Consider the following 27,062-nt stretch of genomic DNA (forward strand, 5'->3'; position numbering starts at 1 on the left):
TGAGCAGTTCTTTTTATTAAAAGTGCTCCTCCTGCTAACAGGTGAAGATAATTTCTGCTTGCCTGAGAAACATTTGTTCCATCTGTATTGTTTAAGCTAGCCATAGAAGTGACAGGAGGTGGCATTGCGACGTAACTTTCACCTCTGTTTATTTGCAATTCTGTTTTCCCCTGGAGGGGAGGGGCAGGTGCATGTTTGTTGGGGAGCAAGAGTTGGCCAACAGGAATATAAATGTAGGTAAATATAGGCCATTTACAACATAAAGAAGAGTCCCTGCTGTACTCTAGATCAAAAGGTGCTCTACATTATTGAACTGTGATGCTCAGAGCTTCTGCCAGTTCTAAAAAGAGAGTATCCTCCCAGTTAGTGGTTGCTCAAATAATCCAGTTTTTAGGTAACTTCCTCTCCCCACCCTTTCAGATTAATAATTACCCCTCATTTGGTTCCTTTGTCAGTTATCATTTAGATTGGAGTCTAGTTATGGTTTAAGTTCATTTCTTCCCAAAGTCATAATCAAAGTCACAGAAATTGGACCACCAAGGCCATCTAATTCAACCTGAGGAGAAGAGAGAGGCACATAGGGGTGACTTTGTCTTTCAGATGTCGGTCATTTTCTTTCCCACTTGAATCAAAAAGGCAGGGGCAGGTCCAAAGATGAGTGAGGACTGAGGCCTCTATTCCATTCCGCAGGCTTCATTCTTGAGCTCCTTTTCTCCTCAAAGTCCCCTCCTCCACCTTCTTTGGCCCACTGGATGGTAATGGCCTTACTGGTTTGAAGCCAAAGAAACTAACACAAGAACTTTAAAAAATGTCTAAACGATAACCGCCTTTGCCATCAAACTTCTGTAAAAATGCATGCTTGTATGACTGTTTGTTTGTCTTTAACATTGATTTCCTCTTCCGAGGGTCATGCCCATTTTTTAATATCAATGATGTAAATAACCCTTTGAGAGATATTTTTGTAAGCTATTTTAGAAATAGGCAATCTGAGCAATTCTATTAGAAACATTAATCTGTTGGAAAGATCAATCCAGCTGATGGTGGGGGTTAGGTAGACGCAGGTCAGTTAACAACATACACATTCACTTTTAACTAGTGTTAGAGACATAAAATTGATGCTACTTCCCATACCCAGTTTCAGGCTCTCCCAATGCTAACTACCCATTATTAATACAGGAAAGCTACAAAATCTTGGTGTTATTGTAATATCAGAGAGGTAGAGGTATGTGGTTATTGAAAACCGTATGCTCACTCAGTCACTGATTCATCTGACCACATAATAGCTACCCTATTTCACTATGACTCAAGAAATTCAAGGAATGCGTGAGTCGGTCATGCCCAAATGTCCCCTAGATTCATTCAGTCCCAGAGTCTCCCCTTTGGGTGGTTTTAAGCACTACCAAGGCAAGAACCCGGAAAACTGGGCTGGGGAGGATCTTAACCAATTTCATCCAAAACAGAAACTACTTACTTTTAAAACATTCATGAGATTAATTTAATGTAATAATATACCACTTACGTAACTTCCTAACCTAAAACCATCTTGAAAGACATGGAGGTTAAAACTAGAAGACAAAGCAAGATAGTCCAATTAGGGTGACACTAGGGAGAGGGGAGAATAGAAATGGATTTCAGAGAAGTTACAGGTACTAAGAGAACAGGTTTCTAACTACAGCGTAACTGGAAAAATACAGTTAGTATTACTTCTTCAGTGTATAGTAACTAATAAGATATCTTGTGATTAAACCAAACTCTTTAAGTAAATACTAATTCTTTGAAAAGAGACTAAGATAAAAAGAATGTGAAGAGAATGAAAAAAATTTTGAAGTACTTTCTTATTAGTTATAAGATCAATAAATACAATTATTCGGGGTTTTCATCAAAGAGTCCTCCCATACAGCTTTCCATATGTCCATTCAGTTATAATCAACCAAACATTGTAACACAATCTTATGTCCAAGTTCAAAGCAATTAAGAAAAGAAGAAACAAAACAAAACAAAACAAAAATTGTCATTGGCATGGTCCATTTGCACACCAATTTTCTTTAAGTTACAAAGGAAAACTGTTTATAAGTTTAACATTTTATGCTAATATCTTCCATCAGTATAGACCGCACACATGTTGGACATGGAGCCAGCTGCTGCCCACAAGAGGAATGTATCCTAATCACAATTTTACAGACACACACACACAGACACACACACACACACACACGAGTACATGTGTCAAATAACTTCAATGGACATCCAAGGAAACATTCAGTCTAAGCTAGGATAATGTATTTCATCTTTCCTTTTGCCTAGTTAAATTAAGCAGGCTGGATCTATTAAGGTCAGGGAGGAAACCAAACCCATCTGAGTGTGTACACAATGACCCATTTACTATCCTACGTTCATCAGTATAAGGAATCTTCTAAAGAGAAACTATTAACAATACAGGGGCCACACAGCACAATAGCCAGGAAGTATCAGCACAGGACCTGAAATGAGCACTTAGCAGTTGTGGCCAGAGACCACGAGCACTCTGGCATGGATTGGTGGTAGGGAAGGATGTGAACAGGACCGAAGGGCTTTAGTTCTCATGTTCAAAGTTCCCACCACACTCCTCTCTAGGCAGCCTATATGCCTATTAGCTATTTAAAACTTCAAGTCAAACCAGCCTGCCAACATGCCATCTTAAAATCATTGACTACCACTGAAAATTAATTTCCAGTTGCCTTCATTTCATACATGCTATAATATACTCTCAATGGTTGAATTGAGCAAACACATAAACCTTCCAAGTTGTTGGAACTTAAAAGATGACCCCTCTGATGTTCCATCCAGGTCAGCAACACCAACATATATACTTTTCTCTGTTTTGCAGTGTGTGTACAGTCACATTTGGCTTAGAGGCCCAAAGGGGTAAAAAACAACAGCACTGAGTTTGAGAGGCAGAGAAAATGCAGTTTCTTAATCATGGGTAAGGGGTTATGTGTCATGAACAGCTGTCACTCAAACACTGCCAGCTACCTGGCTTCCTGGTTTCCCATTGTGAAAGCGTGCACAAGCCATGTATTCATATAGCCATATACCACAGACATCCACCAGAAATGCGCAGACGTGCTCCCGCCACTGCAGGCATGGGCTGTGGTTTCCATTTCCCAAAGAAATGTATTCCCAGCTCCATGGTAGTGGAGTGTTCACCCTTCAATGGTTTCTACAGTTACATATTCTCAGACAATTACCAAGTAGCATTTTTAGTTGCCAAATACAAAGGATATAATAAAATCTTTAGACGTTTTTATGCTAAAAAACAATTGTACAATAAATTATTTTGAAATTATGATAATCTCTGAGTACTATGGATATAGGTACTTACTGTTGACTATGCTGACTTGCAAAATATCCTCTGTAGACTCTTATTACCTGGGGAATGTGGGAATTACTTGCTACTAGTAGTACAGACTTCCATAGCATAGATTTTTAAAAATCCTAATACCAAATATTTCCACCAAAAAGATGAAAAATGTTTGCTGAAATACAATTCTTATTTCTTTTCATAGCTGGCAGTCATACATTTATTAATTATTAAAATTGCATTAAAAATATTAAGGTTGTTATTTACCATAATAATGGCTTCAGTTCCCATAGACTTCGTCTGCTCTTAACCAAAAGAAAAGCCTGTGTATGTACCTTTACAGAGCGACCCGAGGCCAAAACCAAATGCTGCGTATGGAGCTGAGGAATTTGCCAGACACTCATGGTGATATTGAATTATTTCCCCCAAAGATGGAAAAATACAACCATACAAATAAAGTCACCTGCAGTGCTTGAATTTCTTACCAAATGCCATTTTTTTTTCAGTAAAAGTAACTTAAGAAATGACCTAGCTTTGCTCTAAAATCATAACTGAGCAGAGAAAGCCAAAGCCTGCAGTTACTGAAATACCCCTTTTGAGGTAAGCGGTGGGATTCTTCTAAACTCCTTCCAGTGTAACCAAAATGCACTTTCCGGGCATGGCCGGAACCCGTCCTTTGTTTGGAAACGGACGCAAGCCATGCCGAAGGTTCCCAGTGCACACAAAGACTCATGTTTTCTGGGTGGAAGGACTTCTGTGACTTGGTGTTTCTTGTGACGTCAAAGGAGAAGAGCCATTGCCTCCATTTTGGAGACAGGAGCCCAAGCCAGTCTCTCTGGATACTCTGCCCAGCTCGGCCCCTGCCACAGCCGAGGCCACAGAGCTGGGCTACAGGAAGGAATCCGTCACACAAACAACCCCTCTACCTAGCTGCCTACCTATCCAGATTCAGATTCTCCCCCAACATGCCTGTTCACCTAATTTTCCACAGCTTAGCCAACAACAAAACATCTCCATCTGGTTCATTTTTCCTTTGCATTTTAACTGCAGCCCAGAAAAAGCCTGACTAGTTCATTGGGGCCTACTTTAAACCAAATCCAGAAAGCTTTAAGGGAAATAAAAGGTGTCTGCCTGGGTTTCTTTTATGTGGAAATCAGATATCCAAGTATCACTTGTGTTTCCATAGGAAATTTTCCATCTTCAGTTTTTCATTGGTGTTATTCTAGGCAAAGAAGTACCCAACTGCTTTCACCACCACGTCTCTCCTTGAAATCACAGCACATCACCCCATTTGCTTCAAAAACCTCACCTCCAACTTCAGGAGGAGGCACAGGGCCCTGCCTGTGCAGAGGATGAAGATTTCACATGACGCAGCCCTAAGCATCCCTGGACTGGAGAAGCATGGAAGAAGTAAACGTCCGTCCCTGCTGTCCCTCATCAGCAACGAGCCCGAGGGGGATCTCACCGGCACCCCTGCCCTCTGGACACAGGTGTCCTGCACACAGACATTCATGTAGGCTCTCCATCCCCAGTACAGTGTGTCCACACCAATGCACATGACAGCCAGGCAGGCATGAGGGAAAATAGCTGTCCCCAATCAATACCTCTTGGCCTCTTCCCTTCCCACCCCACCCTCCCTTCTTCCCCACACAGCTTCAAGTCCACGCAGATCTGGGTCTCTAGCATTGTCTAATCAGCTCACTCCCACCCCACTCCCCGTATCCTGAAGAAACACGTAAAATCCCATCTGTGGGGGAAAAGTCTACTCAAGTTGTCTTGCTATAGGGAGCTCTGATGAAGCGTGGCGAGGGCATTCCTGCGGAGGGATCTCAACTCCCAAACGTCTTCCTGCGTGTGCTCCTGTTCCTTTTTCTCCTCCCCCTCCCCGCCCCCTACCTTGCTCCTCGCTGCTGTCCCCAAACCAGGCAGTGGGTTCCTCCTCTGGGAGCTGGGGTTCTCCGCCACCTCCTCCACCCTCGAGGGCTTTTCGTTTCTTCGACATCTCTGCCCAGGGCTGGGGATTTGGGGGTTTTCTTTCCCCACCCCCTGGCCCTCCCCCCTCGGAGAGGAGAGTGAAGGTGGGGTTAGATGGAGGGGAGGGGGTTAGGTGCAGAGGAAAGGGGTGGGGAGAAGAGACCAGAGAGGGAGATGGAAGAGATTGCTGCTTCAGGAGGGGAAGGGACTTGGGGTGGCAGGAAAGGCAGAGGGGCAGGGACTCAGTGCAGAAATCCTACAATCCGGTCCATCAATGTAGCCCTACGTCTAGGAGACTGTTTGCTGGTGTTGCGCCTCTCTCTCTCTCTCTCTCTCTGCCTCTCCCTCTCCCTCTCTCAGTCTCTCTCTCCTTCCTCCTTCCTCCTTCCTCCTTTTCCTTCAACTAGAAGGGTGAGCCGAGAGGGGAGGAGAGATCAAACCAGAAAGGAGAGGCTCCTTGGGTGCCTCAGCGGATTTCTTCCCCATTTGGGGGGGCGATGGGGTGGGGTGCTGTGAGGACTCCTGGCCCTGTCTAGCTATGAAGGAGTGGTGTCTTATGGCTGGGCTTGGCTTGGCTTTGGGGGAGGGGGGCGGGACAGTGTTTGCAGTGTTTGATGAGGATGCGATTTCAATGGGTTGCAAGGAAAATTGGGTGGCATGAAGAAAATAAAATGCTGCAGAATGCAATCTAGTGATGCTTTCAGGTGCTGGGGACTCCGGACCCCCTCCTCCCCTATGACATCACAGGATCTTTTGCAAAAGAGACTGGGGGAGGTGGGGGGAGAGAAGAGAGTGGCGGCAGAGGCGAGGATCAAAAGAGCAGGGGGTCCTGTCCCCACTGAGAACTGGAGAAGGGCGGCTGGCTCGGGAGGAAGGAAGTTGCGGTGCACACACCATCCCTTCTCCAGGCCGCCTCGGGAGGCACCTGCGGGTCTGGAGCGGCAGCCGCTGCGGTTTGCAGCTGGCGCGCAGCCCTCGCTGGGAACTTGGAGCTCTCAAACTCCTCGGATCAAGCGTTAGCCCCGAGGCTGTCAGTTGGCGCTGGGGCGGGCTGCAGTCTCTCTCCCCTCTTCTGCAAACCCTTGAGTCTTCTGCTTTATAAACTGCCTTTTCTTCTTTCTCGAGTCCACTCATCACCCTTTCCCCCAAACAGTCACGTCCGCAAACACAACACACCACACACGCCCACACGTTTTCTTATTGCCAAAAAGGGTGGAGGGAAAGGACAGGAAGTTTTTTTAAGTACACGCACACACACACAAAGATTGGGACTAAGTTTTTCTGGACTCTCAAGGGTTAAATAATAGGTAAAAGAACTGTCAACTTACCCGCCAAAGTATGCTGACGCGCATATCTGCTTTCCGCTTCATTTCGAGTTCATAAATTTAAAAAGAGAGAGTGAGAGAAAGAAAAAGAAAAAAAAAGGCAAGGCGCCGGGAGCACAGTGGGTCCAGGGTTCCATGGAGAACTGCGCAAAGCAAGTTGCCAAGAAAGCCCGCTGGCCAAGTTCGGGACCTGTCCACCACGCTCGCGCGCTCCGCTCAGCAGGCAGATTCCAAAGGCTTGGGGCACTCTGGGGTGCGCGCCGATCTTCTCCCAAAAGGCGAGTGTGTGGGGTTCCTCCTTCCCTCCTTTCCATCTGGGGGTCTCGGGGAAAGCTGCACCCAGCGCCTTGGGCGCCCATGAAGACCAGTCCATCTCAGCTCAAGCTCCCAGCAGCAGCAACTTCGGACTCAGACCTCTATCTCTAGAACATGAGTGCTTGTGTGTGCGTGTGTGTGTGTGTGTGTCCGAGTGCACTTGACATTTGGGGGTGCATGTGCTCTCAGGAAAGACTCTCCCGGCTGCCCGGAACTTAGAGAGTTTCCCTTTAAGCCGGAGATGCTGCTCGGACACCCCCCCGCGTCCAACAGGAGGCGATGACGTCTGTAGCCTCGTTGCCAGAACAGTCCCCAGGCTGCCGCTGCCGTTCATTGACAGGAGCGGGCGCTCGGACGTCAGCAGCCGGACCTTTGGCAAGGCTGCTCCCGCGGAGACGGCTCCCACCCCCGCACCTGCCAACCCGCCCCCCCCCCCCGGGGGGTGGTCACGAAATCAAAGCCACCAGAGGAGGGGGCTGGGGAGGTGCTGGGGCTGGGGGAGGGGGATGACTCGGATCTGCCCTCTTTGTCCTGGAGCACAGGAGTATATAAATAGTGCAGTCTCCAGCCAGACTCTCTCCCAGTCTTGCACGCCCCCGCAGTCCCCCCAACCCGACCCCCGCCCCTTGTCACTACGTGTCGAGCTCGCTCTGCCTGGAGGGAGGCTGGGGTGCGGGGAAGCAGGGAGTGCAAACAGACATTGGTTCTCTTTCCTCTTCCCATTCATAGATTTCTGTTGGAGTCCTAGGGCCGCCGCGCCGGGAGTCGCAATGAATGGATGGATGCTCGCGCGCTGGGACCACCAGGTCCGCAGAGATGTCGCCGGCGCTAGGGGCGCTCCTCCCGCGTGGGGATAGGCGCTCTCGCCTAGGCGCAGTGTGGGGGGACCCCAAAAGACCCTTAGGAGGCCAAAGGCCTGCTGTCCCCCTTCTCCCCAACACACACCAGGGGTATTTTCTGCCCCAGAGAAGTTGGGACGCAAAACGTAGGGAATTGCGTTCAGTCTCCGCACAATGAAGAGTCCAGATGGGAACCGAGACCAGGGCCATCCCGCAGCACGGAAGATAGCAACAGAGAGGGGAGCGCCCAAGTGGCGCAACGCTGTGGCTGAAGCCAAGCCTGTCGCCTCCCCCTGAGTACCGCAGGCGGCCCAGGACCGCGCGCTCTCCCTTCCTGAGCACCCAGGGATGCACCGCGCAGGGAAGGAGGGCACCGCGGGAGGGTGCATGCAGGGGACTGCTGCGCGGATTCCCCACCCGAACCCGGCTCGCGGGGAATCCGTGGGCTTCCACTCTCCAGAAAGAGCTGCTGCAGGAGCAGCCGGATGGTAAGGCCCATTCCCGACCCTGGGTGGGAAGAACTTAAAGGACTGAGTTCTGAGGCACCAGGCACAGGGCGCAGCTTCATAAATGTACCCAAAAGCTTCCATGGACAGACGGCACAGATGTCGCTGAAGTGAACCTAAGGAAGTTTGCTACTCCAAGACCCGGGCTTCGCGCCAGGTGACAACAGACGCCTGGGAGTGTGGTGACACCTGCGCAGAGTCCCTGGTGGTTCAATCTGTCCGAGAAGGTTGCAAGAAGATGCCACTGTCTTACCTTTCTCCCCTAGTGCTCATGCCCCAGAAAAGGTCACTGGGGCACAAGATCCCAACCCCTTGTGCCATGAGAGGGAAGCCTGCACAACTGCGTTGGCACTCCCCCCTAAATCGTCTCCTGGGTCCTTCCCATTACGCACACACATAATGTCATTTCTCCGTGGAAAAATAAATAAGAACTTTCTTGACTCTCCACCTTCTCCCTCCATCTCTACCCAGGTTCTCTGTTTCCCTTTACAACAGAATGCAGCTGTCTAGACGGTGGCTCTGGTCTCTCTCCTCTCTCTGGGTCTTGAATCGTTCCAAAACACTTTCTTAAGAGTTCTACTTCTGCTGTCCTGCAATATCTCACTTTTACTGAGGTCACCATTCAACCCAAAACTCTCTATCCAAGAGTCCATTCTTAGACATCTTAGATGACTTACCCGCTGCAGTGGACAGAATTCTTCATTCCTGCCTCCTTAGAACACAACCTTGACTCGGCTTTCCAGATGCTCCACTCTGCTGACTTGTGTCCCACCTTTCTGGACATTTGCCCTTAGTCACATTTGCTGAACTCCTCGTCTCCCCACTGTCTTCATGTTGCAGTGTCCCAAGGCTCATCCGTGGACCTTTTATTTTCCATCACTCCCTGCTCCCTTGGTGATCTTGCTCAGCCTCATGGGTTTAAATCTGAATACTAATGATGCTTGCACTTATATATTTAGCCCAGACCCCTCCCCTAAACTGTAGATTCATGTAACTAGCTACCAGCTTCACTGGGGCATCTAGAAGGTATCTGAAACCTAACATGGCTATTACTGAGCTGTTGGTTTTACCCCCATCATAAACCTGCTCTTCCCACAGTTTTTCCACCTTGGTGAATGGAAAGCCCACACCCATCATGTCTGGGTTATAGCTGTTGCCATCTCCCTCAGCTCTCACTCTGCCCACGCCTCCTTCACTCTATTCTCAGCCACATGGGCCTTCCTAGAACCCACCAGTCACCCTCCCAACTCAGAGCCTTTGCAGCTGCTGTTTCCTCTTCAGGAACTCCTCTGCCCAATGTCCTGAATATCTGCAGGGCACATTCTCTTCCTCTTTCACATTTTTTCCTCTTGCACCTCTTCAAGGAGCCTCCAGAGTCCACCCCACCACACACTGCTACACCGCCTCTCCCAGCACTTATTCCCACCTTTCGTTGCTTTACTTCCTCCATGCATTGCTTGTGGTTGACTTATCTGCCTTGTTTAGTCTATTTTCCCGGTAAAATATCAGCTTCCTAATGGCAGGAATTTTGCCTGTGCTTATAATTGCATAAAAACTACATAACCTCATCAAACTTTCTTTACCTCTCACCACACATTCAGGAGTTGCCTGACTCATCTCTTAGAACATAGAAGAAAGTGAGCTTGGAGGTTGGCAAAGGCCATTTCTCTGCCATGGTGACCTCTCATATTAAATGTGTGTGTGTGCTTGTGTGTGTGTGTGTGTGTGTGTGTGTGTGTGTGTGTCTGCCCAAGACCATTGTCACATCTCTGGTGATTCCTGAGAAATGCAATTTCTCTACCTTCCTCACTTTCTTCTTCCATCCCTTCTTTGCCTTCCCCTTTTTCTTTCTTTTCTCTCCATTAGTCTTCTTCTCTTTTCTGCCTTAAGCCTCCCATGGGCACCAAGGGGCATGCCCACCTAGCCCTTGGCCACCACGGAGGTAAAGGGGACCTTCAGGCTTACCTGTGTTCTCAAAGCCGCCTGCTCCTTCCCATCTATCCTGTTTCAATGCATTCACATCCCTTCTCATCAGCAAGTAAATATATCCCTGATTCTAGAGCTTTGGGGTACTGAAATTAGATGTCAAACATTTGAGTCATTTAATAACTGCTGAGCTCTAGGGCTCCAGAATGAAGTCCTGGGATCTCCCTTCAAAGCTGTCCTAATCCAGCGGAGGAGAGGGGCAGGCACACTATCAAGGCATCAAGGTGCTGACAAGGGTGCTGATGAAGGCAGCCAGCGGGACGAGGGTGCTGGTGAAGGCAGCCAGCGGGATGAGGGCGCTGGCGAAGGCGGCTAGTGCGACGAGGGCGCTGATGAAGGCAGCCAGTGCAGGAGTTCCTGGAGCCCAGGTCACCGGAAAGGTGGGAGAGAGGACCACAGGGGGAGCTGCATCCGAGATGGGTTTGCAGGCCGTGGGGGAACTCGACAGTGGAGGCAGCTGTGCAAGCCCCAGAGGCAGGAGTGAGTGGGATGGTTGGAAAGCTGGGCATCAGGGTGGTTTGGGTGCCAGTGCCGGGATGGAGGGTGAACAGGTAATGAAGTGTCTTCAGCCTATGCTGAAGAGTTGAGCCTGCATCCTGAAGGGCTTTATGAAAGATAAAATGGTGTCCTACATGCTTGAGTCAGAAAGTTGATGAGTGGATCAGAAGGAGGTGAAATCAGAGGCAGGAGGAACAGCTAGAAGATGCTATTCCGGGGTAAGGCGCTAAAGGAGATGAGTTGGCCATGTGGGGCGAGAGGATGTGGAGGCCCACACTTCCAGTGCACATGTAATTGCCTGCCTTCTGCAGAAGGACCTGAAAATAAGTTAGACTTTGCTGATGATTACAGGGTCATTGGTGTCAAGGGGGCAGATGCTGCTTCATGCCAGCCCTCTTAGCTGGGCACCACTTTGGTGGTATGAGTGCAGTTTATAATCTGTCACCTATCCTGCACATCTGGAAACTCCATGTCACCAACTTAACCTGAGCAGATCAATGTCAAAGGAGCTTAGATGAAGACTCATGAGAGATTGATGTAGGAGCCAGAAGCCACCTTGTTACTCTACAGTGGGCAATTAGTGTTTGCTAGCACTAGAATACTCTTTTCCTTTCTTCTGGCCACCTCTATCCATATCAAAGTTATAACTGATCAAATTACAGGGCAAATTTCATCTAAGCTATGGTAAGGGTAATACATTTGTCATGTGAGCCTAGGAAATGCAGTGCAATTCTCTGAGGATGCTTCCCCAATTTGTTCCATGCCAGGTGTCCACTTGACTGTCAGTGGCCTTGCTTCCTCATCCCTGTGTTACTGCTTCCACAATGACCCCATAAGACCTTAAGGAGTCCTTTAAGAACAAAAATTCCCTGTGCAAGGCTTCAGCACTTCTGACATGTGAACGGCCTTAGCTTTAGTGTGAGAGCTGCTTCACATAGTCAGACCTTTTCATTTTCCCTTTTCTTGGAAGGGCATTTTTAGGTTCTTCTCATTCTGAGAAGAGGAGAGACCTTCAGATAAATGGAGTGTTAATTCTGTCCACTTCCAAGAAATGATGCAGAAAAAATGAGCAAAACCAAAGTAGCTTACAGACTACTTTATGAGAACTCACCATTAGACAAACTGATACTTCTCTCATGCCGTAGTTTGAATGCGCCGTCCAAAACTCACGTGTTAGAAACTTAATCCCTGTCTCAAGAGTGTTGGAAGGTGGGGCCTAGTGAGAGGTTTAGGTCCTGATGGCTCTGCCTTCATGAACGAATGAACAGCACTATGAAAAGGGCTTAAGGAGAGGGTTAATCCCTCTGTCTCCTTCTGCCATGTGGTGAGGAGCAAGAAAGCCCTCACCAGAGGCTGGCAACAACTTGATCTTGGACTTCCCAGCCTCCACAACCATGAGAAATACATTTCTGTGCTTTATAAATTACTCAGTCTGAGGTATTCTGTTATAGCAGCACAAAACAGACTAAGACACCCCATTACATTGACCAATTGAGCACAACAATTTCTATACGTAAAAAAATTTCTAACTTGTGGGAAACTATTTTAAAATAAGTACAGGAAACACAGAAAGTCTGGAAGAAGCTTACTTAAAGTTGCAAATGGGTTAGATCTAAAAACATTCAGAATGTAATCATTGATTTTTAGAGCTACAAGAAACACTAAGTTATCTAAGAAGGCTAATTCTCCAGCCCCAAAATACTCTGTTATAAATGAGGAAAAGGAGGGCAAATAATATGACATAGAACATTTGTAGTAGGCCTTGAAGTAACTTTTTTGGGAAGAAGGACATTATAGCTATGCAGTATGCTTGGATTTTAAACTAATCACATAATTGCAGAAATATTATGTCATATCTGTTCTTCTTCCATAAGTGGCATAGTTTAGTTATTCTATATATGTTCATTTATTTAAATTCCATCACCCACAGTTTTATTCTTTTATTTGGGAATAATTCCAAATTTACAGAAAAGTTGCAAGAATAAAAATAATACCAAAAACACCTATAACATCTGTTACCCAGATTCACCTCTTGTTAGCATCTTATCCCACTTAGTCTATCACGTGCACCCTCATCCTTTGCTTTATAAAGCAGCTAAAGGTGAATTATGTATCTCTAGGTCCTTGACCCCCAAAGGCTTCAGTGCGTACTTCCTATAAGAGAATTACTTATATAGATACAGTACTGGTATCAACAGTACTAAATTAACATCATTACTACAATGCTTTTGTCTAATCTATCACCCATATCCCAGTTTTGTCAATTGATGCAATAATGTCTTTTATGATGTTCTCCCCATCCTCCTGTCCCACATAGCATATAGTGTAGGGCTCAAGGATGGCATTTATCTGCCCTATTTCTTATAGCCCTTCAATCTGGAGAATTTCTGGAATTTTTCTTTGTCTTTTATGACATAGACATTTTTGAAGAATACAGACCCTCGTCTGTATTCTTTTTTTTTTTGAGACAGGGTCTTGCTGTGTCACTCAAGCTGGAGTGCAGTGGTGCAATCTCAGCTCACTGCATCTTCAACCTGCACAGCTCACGGGACCCTCCCACCTCAGCCTGCCAAGTAGCTGGGACTACAGCCATGTGCCACCATGCCCAGCTAATTTTTTTTACTTTTTGGTAGATCTGGGGTTTTGCCATGTTGCCCAGGCTGGTCTTGAACTCCTGAGCTCAAGCAATCCTCCCACCTCAGGCTCCCAAAGTGCTGGGATTATAGGCATGAACCACCATGCCTGGCATCTTCCTTCTATTTTTAATAAAACATTTCTCAGCATGGGTTAGGGTTCTGCCATCTCGGCTGGACTGCTATAGAGATGAGGTGGTGTCTGTTTCAGAATTTCATATCTGGAGGCACTTATGTCCCATGGGTGATGTGAATTCTGATTGAGGCATGATCTGACTTTCCCATTGTATAATTACTCTTTCTGTTTCAGGTACAACTAATAAGCAGCCTTTGGGCAGCCTGGAAGACAAGGCGAGTATCCTGCTCCTCAACTCGGTTCCCTAACTCAGCACCCACTCCTGACTCCTGCTTGGTCTACTCCTGCCTCAGTGATATTCAAGCTCAGTACTTCTTCCACATCAGCCCTCAGGCAGGCAAAAACACTTCCTTATGCCTCAATGACTAACGTCTGTACCTATTTATTCATAGCACAAATATCTTGGACTCATGAATTCCTATATTTAATTGCTCATAATTCATTCCTTTATATATTATTTTGATGTTCATATTTGATCCATTAAAAGGGCCAATGAGAGTCCCCTCAATCTGGCTCCTGCATCCTGATGGCATGCCCCCATCACTTCTAAACACTTCCTTACTTTCTGGCTTAATAAGATGCTTTGGGCTCATTTGTACCTACTTTGTTCTAGGCCCTGGGGTCAGCCATTTCTCAGAACACTGGTTCCTTTTAATGGAATTATAGACTAAGACACAGGTACTAGGTGTGCTCATTGCTGCTGGGGCATCTTTTCCTCCTGGCCCTTGCAGCAGACAGATCTAAGCAATAAGTGCATGTACATGCATGCACACATACACACACAAACACATACATGTGCACATATACATACATGTATTTATTTCAGCAATCAGGAGCCATTCATTTGTCTATGTCTCTTTCATCACAGTGAAATCCCTGGTTCCTAAAAACATCAATGTATTTACTCACTTGCTGAATCCTATAGTGCATCTAAGATAGTTTCCTAATTGCTTGCCCATGCCACCACAACACAACACACTGCTGAATAAAGGGCAGGATGTGTTTGCAACTCCTCCCCCTAATTGCTTGCCCATGCCACCACAACACAACACACTACTGAATAAAGGGCAGGATGTGTTCGCAACTCCTCCCCCTAATTTCTTTCACCACTCAGCACAGAATCTGGAGGATCTATAGTTAAATTCTGTGTTCATCATTATTTGTATTTGTTCTTTCTAGTTGATTTCCCTTTTATTGCCCTTCACTGGAAACATGGTTGACTTCATTTGTTTTAATTTCCTTTCAGTTTTAGGGCTTTTCTCTCTTTCCATTCTTACTGATGTAATTTTATTGTTTGAATATTTTTTGAATATGCCTTCAAAAGCCAAACCTACACTTTAAGAAATACAGGCAGAAGAGTCCTTCCCTCTGTATTCCTTCCACCCCACCTCCCTCCCACCCCCAGACTCTGTAGGAAGCAAATTTCATTGTATTCAGGTTTATCTGAATTTCGTCTCCTGTTGTAAAGGTGAGCAGGTAAAAATTTATTTTCTTATTTTCTCTTTTTGCTTCATACAACTCAGTGTCCTATATATGCTCTTTTGCAATTTGCTGCTTTCACCTAATAATATTTTCTAGAAATCACTCCATATCAGTTTATCAGTATCATCCTCATCCTTTTCTCAACAGCTGTATAGAACTCTACAGTGTGTATGTACCACAGTTCATTCAGCCAGTATCCTGTGCTTGAACATTTAGCTAATTTCCAATATTCTACAAATAACACTGCAATTAGTTACTTCACACACTTATATTTAGGTAATTTCTAATATTTCACAATTACAAATAATGCTGCAATGAGTTACTTTGCACATGTAGATGTTTATTCTATGAGAGGTATAACTTCATGGTATAGACCTAGAAGCAGGTTTGCTGGAGCACAGGTAACTGCAAACAGTTTTATTAGATACTGTGAAATTATTCTTCAAAGGTTTTATACCAGTTTCTAATTTACTAATCATTTTCTTTTTTAAAGAACAATAAATAAAACTTCCAAGGGGTGATAGAGCTGTGTATTAGTCTGTTCTCCTACTGCTGTGTGAAACTACCTGAGACTGGATAATTTATGCAGAAAAGAAGTTTAATTGACTCAGTGTTCCACAGGCTGAACAGCAAGCATGACTGGGGAGGCCTCAGGAAACTTAACGATCATGGCAGAAGGTGAAGGGGAAGCAGGCACATCTTCACATGGTGGAGCAGGAGAGAGAGAGCAAAGGGGGAGGAAGTACTACATACTTATACAAAACCAGATCTTGTGAGAACTCACCCATTATCACTAGAACAGCAAGGGGGAAGTCGGCCCCCATGATCCAATTACCTCCCCTCAGGCCCCTCCTCCAACACTGAAGATTACAATTCAACAGGAGATTTGGGTGGGAACACAGAGCCAAACCATATCAATCTGCATTAATTTAAAAATATTTAATGCATTTTAAGGAAGTAATTTGGTTCTCTCAGCTGGAATGGTTAGGATCTAAGGCCTACTTTACCCTCAGGCAATTTGGGCTCTGGTGAACTTGAGAGTATAGAATACAAAAGCATGTTTCTATAATACTGGTCTACTAAACTCAGCATATACATTTTCCATCTGGTGTCCTCCATATTATACAATAAAATATACTAGAAATAGCCTGGGTGCAGTGGCTCATGCCTGTAATTCCAACACTTGGGGAGGCCGAGGCAGGCAGATCACCTGAGATGAGAAGTTCGAGACCAGCCTGGCCAACATGATGAAATCCGGTCTGTACTAAAAATACAAAAATTGGCCAGGTATGGTAGTGCGTTCCTGTGATCCCAGCTACTAGGGAGGCTGAGGCAAGAAAATCACTTGAATGTGAGAGGCGGAAGTTGCAGAGAGCAGAGATTGTGCCACTGTACTCCAGCCTGGGCAACAGAGCGAGATTTCATCTATCTATCTATTTATCTATCTATCTATGAAATAAATTGATTAGAACCAAATGTGATTTCTGTTCTCAATTCTGACATGTTCTTGTTCTGTGAATTTGGGAAAGTCATTTAATGCTACTAAGACTCTGTTTCCTTGTCTGTAAAAGGGGGGAGAATAATAATTTTCATAAGTACAGAATGAGTTTAAGAATCAAGTGTGTGTGTCATTTATAGGCATAATCACAAAGTTCTATCTATCTGTCTATCTAATCATCTATCTATCTGTCATCTACCCACATCTCTATATGTCTATAGTCTTTGAAACATCTCCCTTTCAAGATAGTGAGAAGATAAAAAAAATTTAACTGAAATTTAGGAAGCCTGGGTTTTTTTGTTCATTTTTATCTTAACCACTGTAAACTCACTGTTTAATTCTAGAAATGTTATTTCACCTTTCTGAATCTTATCTTCTACATCTATAAAATGAAAGGGCTAAACTGGTTGATCTGTAAGATTCTTTCTGATCCTAAAACATTTTGATTCTTCATGTAACCTATGTTAGGTTGGTGGTGAGTGCACTAAGAGAGTGGAAAAGAATTTCACTCCCCCTATTTGAAGATCCTCAGTAAAAATAAATTATTTTAAAATGAAACTTTAATAAAAGAGAACTAGTGCAGCTCCCTAAAGTCATTTTGAAGATCATATTTTCCACCTAGGAGGTGTGAGACCAGCTTCCTTTGATTCAGTGGAAAGTATTTAGAATTTTTTCTTGCCTTTCCATAAGATCTCGAATTTTTTAGTGTAATTTTTGACTTCGGAATCTTGAGATTTTGAGTTTTGGGCATAGTTGGCTAACAAATAAAGGCTGAAAAGGAAGAAAGGAAGGGAGGGAGGAAAGAAGGGAGGGAGAGGAGAAGAAAAAGGAAGAAAGAAAGAAGAAAGGAAGATAAAAGAGAGAGAGAGAGAAAGAAAGAAAGAAAGAAAGAAAGAAAGAAAGAAAGAAAGAAAGAAAGAAAGAAAGAAAGGAAAAAGAGAGAGAAAGGGAGGCAGAAAAAGCAAAGAAGGAAGGAAGGAGGAAGAAAAGAGGAGAGGAGAGTATATTATGTACGTCCACTCCTAACACATTCTAAGTCCAAGTCAGTGACCAGGAAGTAAAAGAGAATCCTGCCCCTGGTAGGAGGGAAATGAAGAGTGCAGGTGGAAAGGAAAGAGAATGTATCAATATGGCTGATGTGTACTTTATAAAATTTACCTCCATCAAGGACTTTGAAGCTCTGATTCTAAAAGGGCTTTGTCTTCGGGAAGAGGATCAGCCTGTCTATGCTGGCCAAGTCCGTCGAGTCCATGTCACTGTTCCCTGGGTGAGGTAGTGCGGGTCTCTTGCTTTAAGGCCCCTGCAGTATTTCACTCACAGCCCCTGGGATGTAGGACTGACACAATCTCCAACCCCAGCCAGGCTCCGAGTGCCATCCTGCTTTCTCATTCATTGTCCCAGGGGCTGCTGTGAAAGCCTCCTTGTGCTTCCCACCCTTTCCCCACCCTGGAAGCCACCAAGGTCGAGTGTGCCTTTGTCTTTCACCTGCCTCCAATCCTTTGCAGACGCTGCATTACTGTCCTCAGCCAGGCATCACTCGAGCCCTCCTTCTCTCCACTCCCAGTGGCTGGCATTAGGCTCTTCTCATTTTCTTCCACTGAGACCCCACGGAGGCCACCTGACATGTCCGCTTCCTCAGTTTTCCCTCTGTCCCAGCCTTCATTATAACTGTATGAAATGGAAATATGAGCAGCTTAACAGCATCCAGAAACTCTCCTCAGGACACAGCCCCAGCCCAGGTGAGCCCAGGGAGCCCTTCAGGGCAGGTCCCTGCTCGCTCTTCCAGCTCTGTCCTCCTCCACTGGCCGTGGCCTCCTTCTTCTCCGGTCACACAAACACCTGGAGGTCCCAGCATGCCAGCTCCTTCATGCTTCTCTCTTTTACTGATGCTCAGTCCTCTGCCAGGACATCCTGCCTGGGCTCCTTTCCCAGGCCGAAGTCTGTCGGGCTGGCTGTGCTCCTTTGGCGGTGCTCCCTCGGCGGTGCTCCACTCCACTTGCTCCTGGAAGCTCTCACCCTCTGTCCTCCACCTTGGGAGGAAGCTGGATAGCTCCTCAGAATAACCTATGCCAGGGCACACTTTATCCCATTGTATTATGGCAGTCAGGGTGTGTGTGTGTGGTATCTGCGTGTGCCTGTGTGTGATAGGAGATGTGATCTAGAACAGAAACCCTAGCCTCTTGTTCTCACAGAACAGTACGTTCTGAAAGGAGGTGGTTGCTGCTGCCAGTCAGAGGCCCAGCAATGCCAGAGCCGGCCCTTTGGCAGTGCCATTGGCCCTCTTCCTCCCACTGTTCCTTTCATGGACAAGATTCCCTGTGGAGATCCAGGCGCCATTTTGTGTCCAAGTCATGAAAATGAGGGAAGAGAGGTTGACATCAACCAACATCGTGGTTGATGTCGTCAGGAAAAATAAAACCTTTTCCACAAACCTCCAGCAGACGGCTCACACCTCATCAGCCAGGACTGTGTCACAGACCACCTCTGCCCACAAGAGCAGAAGGTTAACCTGACTGTCATGTGGGCAAAGCATGCAGCCCCCCGCCAACAGAACCAGGGATCTGTTAGAAAGGAGAAGGGAGAACAGAACTTGGAAATGCAATCACTCAGCTTTCTCCCTGAACCCCACGACAGGTCCATGTCCTTCCCTGCTCTCAGTCTCCAGCATTTGGCAGGCGCCTGGCTCACAAATCAAAATCAGACAGAAGTCAAGGGGGCTTCTGGTTTATCACTTAAGTTTTCATCTGCCTTAGCATGAATAACATGAATAAATACAGTAGGTCCTGTGCTCGTCATACTGAACATGGTTTGATTTGGTATAAAATATTTTGTTCAACTACTTCCATTTCCTTGTGAGATTTCACTCTTGCTCCCCATTAGTGACTACAGATTTGGGCCAATTTGTGAAAAAAAGAGCTATTATATATCAAAACATCTTGACTTTAGAATAGTAACTGATATGCAATAACAGAGACAGCACTGATCAATTAGAGGCCAAATGTCTTTAAGGAACAGACAAAAGAGTTGTTAAAAAAAAAAAAAAAGAACGGTAAAAGAATTGCTAGGCCCAACTAAATGCCAACATAAAAAATTGTCTTCTTATAAATTACAAAATGCAGAATTTTGCTCAAAGTTAAATTGGACAGCCTATGTTCAACTATGTACGCTTTGGGAATAAATTTTTTTATATGTAGGCAGCACATACTAGTGAGCTGCACTGAAAATCGGAGCTGTTTGGGAACGTGCTTCGCTGCTGTTTCTTATTAAGTGTTTGTCTTCCAACTCTTCCTCCCCTGTGCTATCTGTGATAATGCAACACGAGGGTTTCCTTACGTGAAAAATAAATAATATCGCATTGAAAGTTGTGAAGTTTCTTCTCTCAGATTTGAGGCATTTCTCAACACACTAATGCTTTAAATGTTAGGGATTCTCTTGCAAATCTGGAATTTTCCATAGAGAAATGCTAACATTTTGACTAATGTACAAGTAAAAGAACATGCTGCCATGGCATGTAACCCATTTATAATTTGATCTTTGATCCAAAATTTTTTTTGATTATTTCTTTTGGTAACCGTAGCAATATTTAAAAAAAATAAACATATACAATGAATGCTGTAAGAGAATTATTATGGCACATATGTGCACATGTTCAGCTTGAACAAAGATCAAAGACGGAAAATCTTATATAACCGTGTATCTGAGGAAATTCTATACAAATCGAGGAAGGGTTGCAATGAACATCTTTAATTTATTTCAATGTCGCTGTCTCTTTTTTTAAAAAAAAATTGCTTGCATCTAACAATTGTCTTTTATATCTTGAGACCCAATTATCTTAAATACATTCTGAAAATAGCTAATAAAATATTTCAACAGCAAGTAATTGTAAAAGAAAAAGATATAATTAGCAGTGTTCATAGATGATAGAAAATGGGAAACATGCTGCATATGGGTTGAAAAATGAAGAAGCAGAAAGAAAATCAGAAGTGTGGCCAGTTATTGCAGCAGCCCGTAGGACGAGACTGTAGGGTCAACCCTGGTCCTAGTCCTCAGCTTCGTAGTAGCCATCACTGGGAATAAAGAGTGGGAATCTGAATTCAGACCTACAAGTAAGCGCTCTCCTGTTGCCTGGTGTAGCCCAGCCTAAGGGTCTAGGATCCCTTTCTGTCATTGTTGAGTTATAGAAAGCACACTTCCTGAGCATTGCCCACGTGCTGGGCACAGAGCACAGGCTGAAAGCAAACAGCACAGCCAGTGCCCGCCAGAGTTTGCAGGGCTGGGGGCTGGGGGCTGGGAAGACAGGGACAGAGTGAAGGGAATAATATATGTCAGTACATAACTACAAGTCGTAATATGTGCTGGGAAGGAAAATTACACCATGTAATCATACATCACAATAAAGCCGTGTGTTTGGGGTTGGGATGGAAAATAGGAAGAGAAAATTTCTTTGAAGTGACATTTCTGGTACAGCCTCAAAACAGTATGAGCCGCAGCCAGGAGAGAGGTGAGGGGAAGGAGGACCTAGGTGGAGGGAACAGCATGTGAGGTTGCTCAGGACAGAAAGAGCCTTCTGGAGACTGAGAGACAGGGAGGTGCTCAAGGCAGCAAGGGAAGGAAAGGAGCAGAAAACATGGGGCCTAGGGATCGACACTCAGACTTGGGTTTATCCTAAGGCAGTGGGTGGTCATCAAAGAGTTTTAAGCAAGAAGGGGACAATTGGCTCTCTCTTTTGCAAAAGGCCAGCAGTTTCCCTTCTCCCCTAGCCATGCAATCCATCCCATATTACCTTTGCAAGCTTTTAGAAGGACAGTAAACCGAGAATGCATGGCTGTCTCCTGGCCCTGCACCAAAATCTAGAAAATGAGAAAACACATTTTAAAAAAAATGTTTAATTATGGCTGCACTCAAAGGGGGAGACTGTGAGGACTCTGGAGAGGCAAAGCCAGTGGGAATGAGAAGGGAATCAGAGGATGGGGAACAATGGGGGAGTTGGAGGGGGTGAAGGGAGACCAATAGGAAAGCTGTTGGTGTGGTGGAGATCCTTCACAAAACCCACCTTCCCCTCTGTACCCAAACAATTAGAGCCCAACACAGGCCATGTATTTCCCAGGCTCCTTTGCAGTTAGATGTGGCCAGCATGGGTTACTTTTGCTTGAATAATGAGAGTGAAGTTGCTGTGCCCCTGCCCAAGCCCAGTTGTCTGTTGTACCCTCCTTCCTCTCCTTGCAGCCTGGTAAGCCAGGACAAGTGCAGCCTTGGAAACCCGGGCTCCCAGGACTCAGGACTGTAACACAGGCAAGAACTCCCTTTGTCATTGAGTCACTTTATTGTGTGGTCACTCGTTACAGCAGCAGAGCCTTTCTTGCTGACTAATGAGAGCAGAGGAGCAGCCAGGCCTGCATCCTCCTCACCCCCAGTGATGCATTCATGGCAGGAACCTGGAATAACTACTGTGTCTAGGCTCACGTGTGCTCAGGGCAGGGCTCCTGGTGGTGATGGATGCTCGGGATGGAGAGCCCGGCTATGGAGACCCCCCACCTGGGGAGCACATCTCATTCACCCAGGGCTGGCTATGTGATTTGCAGGGCCCAATGCAAAATGAAAATGCAGGGTCCCTTATTCAAAAACTATTCAGAATTTCAGAAAGGTGACAGCCAAGAAATAAGCAAGCCCGAGACACTACTGAGTAAAAGTTCCTAAGAGACCACACAGACCAAGGCCCAGGACACAGGCCTGTCCTACCCCCTACTATCCTGAAACAATGAGCTCCTGCCTGTGCAGCTGCCCCATCCCCCCGCCGGCTGCACCCAGGAGCCTGTGAATGTCCATGGCCTCAGCTGCAATGAGGAGCCCTGAATCCAGGTTCACACTCATTGGAGGAGCATCACCAGTATGACAGGAGGGACCAAAACCCTCCTCCAAAAAGCATAACTCACTCAGGGGAAAAGGGAGATAGCAGAGCAACCTCCCCAGGACTCTAGGATGGGATCAAAGCCACTAAAAAAAAAAAAAAAAAAAAAAAAAAAAAGAAGTAAAAGTCACTGAAGGAGAGCCTTAGTTAATTTCTACCCTGAATATTTATAAATTGTGAGCAAGCTGGCTTAAATGACTCTGAGTTCCCATAAGCAATATTCCTTAATATAAAATCATAAACTAGAACAGGTTCCTTAGTGTGGTAGACAGAAAGATGGCCCCAGGATGTCCATGTCCTAATCCCCACAGCCTGTGACTGTCACCTGACATTGCAAAGGGGATTTTTGCGGATGTCAAGGGCATGGAGCTTGAGATGGAGAGGCCAACCTAAATGATCCAGGTGAGCCTGCCCTGTTTAATCTTGTGAATCCTGAAAAGAGGAGTTCCTTCCTCAACTGTTCAGTGGGAGAGGGAGCCTGGCAGGCTCTGACCATGGCGGAAGGGGCTGTGAGCAGAGGAATGCAGGCAGGGGCCAGGAGAGGGATTCCCCCAAGAGCCTGCAGGGGAACAGAGCCTGCCCACACCTTCATTTCAGTTTACACTTCTGACCTCCAGAACTGTAAAATCATAAATCATTGATTTTTGCAGTTCTAAGCTACCACATTTGTAGTAATTTATTACAGCAGCAATAGAAAACTAATACACTTAGGTTAGCAGTAACCAAAAACACTGAAATTACTTTTCTTCACAAAATCCATTCTATGTTCGGCAGTGCACGTGGTGAGGCACTATTGAAGGGAAGAGCCAAATGATGTAAGAATGTAGTCTGCTCCCCCAAATTCTCAAATAGACAGGGTGATCTTTTTAAAAGATGTAAATGAGCAAGAGAGCCCTAGTGGTTTTTGTATCTTACCTCACTTTGTTTTTAAGGAGGTAGAGGGTCCATTTCAAGCTGGGGGTGCCTGAGGGTGCCAACACCATGCCTGGGGGTGCTGTTCCCAGAAGGCAATTTGAAGAGGAAACCTGGGTGAAGTATCTGTGCTAACATTCATGTTTGTTTGTTTGTTTTGTTGTGGTTATATATATGTATGTATGTGTGTGTGTACACACACATATATGTATATATATATAAAATATATATATATATAAATTTTCCATTGTCGTCATCTTTAAGGATACAATTCAGTGGCACTGATTAAATTCGTGATGATGTGATATGAGCACCGTGATCTATTTCCAACACTTTTCATCATCCCCAACAGAACAATATTCTACCTATTGAACAATAACTCCCCACACCCCTCCCCCAGCTCCTTGCAACCACCACTCTACTTCCTGTCTCTGAATTTGTCTACTCCAGGGACTTCATGTAAGTGGAATCCTGCAGGGTTTGTCCTTCTGTGACTGGCTCGTTTCACTGAGCACAATGTTCTTATCCATGTTGCGGCCGGGTCAGTGTTCCCTTCCTTAAGGCTTATGCTCCATTGCATGGATGCACCATGTTTTGTGTATTCATTCATTGGTTGAGGGTCACTGGGCTGGTCCCTCTCCTCTCGGCTATGGTGAATACTGGCTATAGCTGTTGTGAATCCTGGTGCACAAGCATCAGACATTCCCGTTTTTAGTTCCAGGGACATGGGGTGCCTTCTGCCCCAGGGGGATTGAAAGCTCCATGTCCCTGGGACATTATGAATGGCACATCTCCCTCCCCAAGTGGATGTAGTGTAGCGGGATTGATGGGGGAAGTTTAGGCACTGGCTGATTAAAATGTTTATAGAATGACTTACGGACTTGGAATTGCGGGGTTAGACGTACTTGAGTTTTTTGGTTCTTTTGACAATTAGTAGTGGAATTTTAAGGCCTGTTTTTTGTTTATCAGTCTCTCTAATTCCCTCTCGATCTAGCTACATTTCGAGTAGACGTGTAAAAATTTAAGGCTGGAGGGCTGAATCAGGCCTCGCCGATACAATTACTTTTCTAGTGTCCTTAGGAGGACATCTTCCCAGTCATTCTGTTCTGAGACCGTGAGAAAACCACTGGTCTGGAACCCCAGATGTTCTATGCAGTCCTTGGCTTGTTTTGCCTGGATATCAGAAGCAGCATTTATGCGTGGGCTCAGCAGTGGCATGCGTCCCTGCACCATCTTCGGGGCTGGCCCGGGACCCAGGTCCTCCTACTTACTGCCCGGGAGCAGTGGCCGCAGCTCCAGGCTGAGGCCTGGCTCTGTCCACGGGGAACCACGCGTGGGTGCAGGCACAGGGCCTTGGATCACACTTGCGCACTCTGAGCACAGCGCATTACTCTTTTTTTCCTGCCCAGATGACTTTTTAAATAGAAAAATAACCCCGACTCTAGCATGTTCTCAGCCCGTGAACAATGAGTACTTGCTGGACAAGGGGCTGCGGACCCTGTCTGCAGGCAGCTTGGGCCTGTGGGGAGGTTCCCGTGACTGCAACTCCCCGGGGGCTCGGAATACAGGACCCCAGGCTCCCAGCCCTGCCTCCTTCCTCGGAGGGAGGGGAGGGCTGTGACTCCCTTCCTGGGGGGCCGTGAACTGCCCCCTCCCAGGTCCCTCCCTCTTTCACTCTCCCCTCGGAGGACTAGGGGTCCACAGGGGCAGGGGGATCACATAGGGTGGCACCCGTCACTACAGAGGGGTACAGGATTGCAGTAGCGGGAGCTGGGGTGCCTCGGGGACTCGAAGAGTTGCGGGAGCCGTGCGGGGGTGAGTGCAGTGGTGCGTAGGGGTCGCAGGGATGGCGACAGCGGGGGCGGGAGCTGAAAAGGCGCGGGGGTGGCTAGGGGACCCTGCGCCGGAGCTGCCGGCCCTCGCGCGCCCCTCGCGGGCCCCCCGGGCCCCCCGCCCGCCCGCGGCTGCTGCCGTCAGAGCTGCCTGCGTCAATGCTGCTCGGTGACACACACAGCTTTTTTTCTTCTGCTCCTTTTTCTCAATGAGAGGAGCCTAATGGGATTTTTATTATCAGACTCATAAATCAAACCGTTAGGCCGTCACGTCTGGCACTTGGACAGCACCCCCACCCCCCGCGGCAAACGGAGAGGGCTAGAGCTGCGTTTTCCCCTTTTCAAGAAAAACTTCGAATATTTTATCTTTACATTTTGAAAATCCCAGTTATGCACAGAGCTCGGCTTGCTGTGGCTGTTGCAGCTTTACATGGATGCAGAGCTGGTCCTCCCGTTCCCTGGAAATGGTTTTGCAAAGTTGTTGGTTTTGCAAACAATAAAAGGGTAAAAAATGGGGTTTGCAGGCAAATCGGTTGGTTGGAGGGAACCCACAGATATTTCAAGCTACTGCAACACAAATCGATTAAACATTGTATCAGAGGGGGTTGTGGGCACAGACTTTGGAGCAGCCCTACCCTGATGCTTGTGCTACTGACACAAAACAAAACCCCAGCTATGAATGCAAATCAAGGAGCAAAGACGTCAGCAACTAAGGCGATCTGGAGCGCTAGGAATCCTGAAAGCTTCTGCATTCTCATGGCTACTTGCATGCGGATTTCTAATAAGAGAAATCGGCACTGGTGTATCTAACTAATGGTTGTCCTCCAACAAGCCACTGGACAGCACTTATTAGCCATGAGAGGTGGGAAGCCAGGTTAACCCCCAAAGGAATCTCAGTGCAGCCCCTTCCTCATTTTGGTCAGAGACTCAACCGGAGTGTGGAAGCGGAGCAAAGTCAAAAGGGGTCCAGGGACTAAGGCGCTGGGGCAAGGACATTTGGAGAGGGAGGTCCCAGCTTCCAGAGTTGGACACAGAAAAATATGTTCCACCTCTTGGGAATTGCCTCTTGTGCGCAGCCGTATATATTTAGGGGGTCATCTACAAGGACCTGTGAAAGGTCTGCAAGCCCGTCATCTGGTCACTCTGAAGCCAGGTCTCCAGAGCTTCCCTGATGAAACTGTCCTGCCTGTGATGGGGGAGTGTTACCTTAACCTTTGGGACAGCCTCTGCTGGCTCAGATCAAAACTTCACAGAGCTCAAGCCATGGTCTTCAATTAAAAGCCTGGACCACATGTCAGGTGGGAAGAGGGCTAACGCTTTAGGGTAAAGTGGCTACAAGGAGACTGGCCTGATATTTTGTATATATTCATGATCATTTTAATTTCCTCTTCCCAGCCTGTGTTCTGCATTTCTCCAGATGTCTTCAAAGGACATATATGATGCCCAGGAGCAGAATTGTTGATTCTGTTCTTTCTAATTCCAGACCTTTCTGGTCTTGAGTCATGGTTTTCTCAGGGTCCAATGAAAACAGCAGCGCTTGGAGCTGCAGACCCAGGCTGGGAGCTGCCGCGGGGGCGCACCTGTCTGCCTGTAGCCACCGCCTAGGATCATTGCCCTGCGCAGATGGACGGCTTCCACGCCTCGTCTAGTTCTCCCTGCATTCTTATAGCAGGACAAGTTCTCTGGGTTTATGTGAACTTTTAAAATAAGAGTTAATAAGTCAATGATTGCCAGATGAGAGAGGCAGCTTATGTGTTTTGAAGAAGCATCAAACCCGCCCCCCAACCCCATATTCTTCCACCGCAGCAAAGAAGGAGCCAGGAGGGCACTGCAAGGGGGAAGCGGGGGCAGGGAGGATCCGTGAGAAAAAAGATGAAT

At 46.4% G+C, this 27,062-nt stretch overlaps 1 pseudogene; it reads left to right on the forward strand.

Annotated features, from left to right (window-relative positions):
• The first annotated feature begins 7,233 nt into the window (after positions 1-7,233).
• On the forward strand, positions 7,234-8,157 carry LOC129038024 (putative uncharacterized protein FLJ36797; annotated as a pseudogene).
• Positions 8,158-27,062: the final 18,905 nt, after the last annotated feature.

Source organism: Pongo pygmaeus, chromosome 5 (genome assembly GCF_028885625.2).
Source record: "Pongo pygmaeus isolate AG05252 chromosome 5, NHGRI_mPonPyg2-v2.0_pri, whole genome shotgun sequence".
NCBI classification, from domain to species: domain Eukaryota; kingdom Metazoa; phylum Chordata; class Mammalia; order Primates; family Hominidae; genus Pongo; species Pongo pygmaeus.